Source organism: Olea europaea, unplaced genomic scaffold (genome assembly GCF_002742605.1).
Source record: "Olea europaea var. sylvestris unplaced genomic scaffold, O_europaea_v1 scaffold2394, whole genome shotgun sequence".
Classification (NCBI taxonomy): domain Eukaryota; kingdom Viridiplantae; phylum Streptophyta; class Magnoliopsida; order Lamiales; family Oleaceae; genus Olea; species Olea europaea.
Window position 1 is genome coordinate 4,448 of NW_019242097.1, and position 1,238 is coordinate 5,685.

Here is a 1,238-nt window from a genome sequence, read left to right on the forward strand (position 1 = left end):
CCCACAAATATGTATTTATCGGATTTAGTCTCAAACTTATCCGATTCAAGGCGCTTTAAATAAGTGTCATGGCCCCAAACTTTCATATGAGATAAATTGGGACTACTGTTTTTCCATAACTTGTATGGAGTTCTGTTAACCAACTTAGATGTGACATGATTTAGTGTGTTGCACACTGCAATCAATGCATGATCCCAAAATAATTTTGGGAGATTTGCATGGCTTGTTATTAATCGCATTACATCAAATAGTTATGATTCCTCCTTTTAGATATACCACTATACTGCAGTGTATATAGAGGAGTCCACTGCAAGAGAATCCCATTCTCTCTTAGATAATCTAAATTTTATTTTATTTTTTAAGATACTCCCACTTCGATTGGAACTCAATGTGAGCGTATCTTTACCTATTTGTTTCTCTAATTCTAGCTTGAATCTTTTGAACCTTTCAAAAACTTCATGCTTGAATTTCATCAAGTATACATGATAATTGATGACATAAGAGAAACCTCATCTGACTTTAATTGACATAGGTCCATATACATCACTATGTATTATGTCAATATTTACGCAGACTTATTCCTTTTCAAGTAAAAGGAGAATTGGTCATTGTGCCAAACAGGCATGTTTGACACTTGTCAAATGATTCAAAATCAATTGACCCTACGTATACATCTCTATGTATTTTGAAATTGCATTTCATCTACATGACCAATTCTGCAACACCAGATTTAGGTATTATTTAGATTATCACTATTATGCCTTTTAACTTTTATACTCATTATAGAACGCTTAGTATTTAGATTATAAATGTTATTTGTAGCTTACCATACTATAAAGATCTTAATTAAGATAAGTAGGAACAACAATTATCCTTAACATTAAAATGGTTCATGTCTGAGAATGAAATTCATTTTAATGCTTCAGTTACGGTGGGTACAAAGCAACATTTCTCTAATTTCAATACTAAGCCAAAAGGCAACAATAAGGAGTATGTTCCCACAGGCAATGCAGCAACATTTGTTCATCTTCAACGTGTAGGTCAACTTCTCCCTTTTGCAGTAGTCTACTTCTATTTAGTTTCTCCATATTTGTATAAACATGAGATCTACTTCTGGTATCAAATACTTAAGAAACTCGTGAAGTAGATGTAAGACATACAATATCTTCCAATGACCTTTCATTCTATAATGAAAACAAGGGTCATTAGATTTGGTATTTGTCCTTTGCTTTGACCGT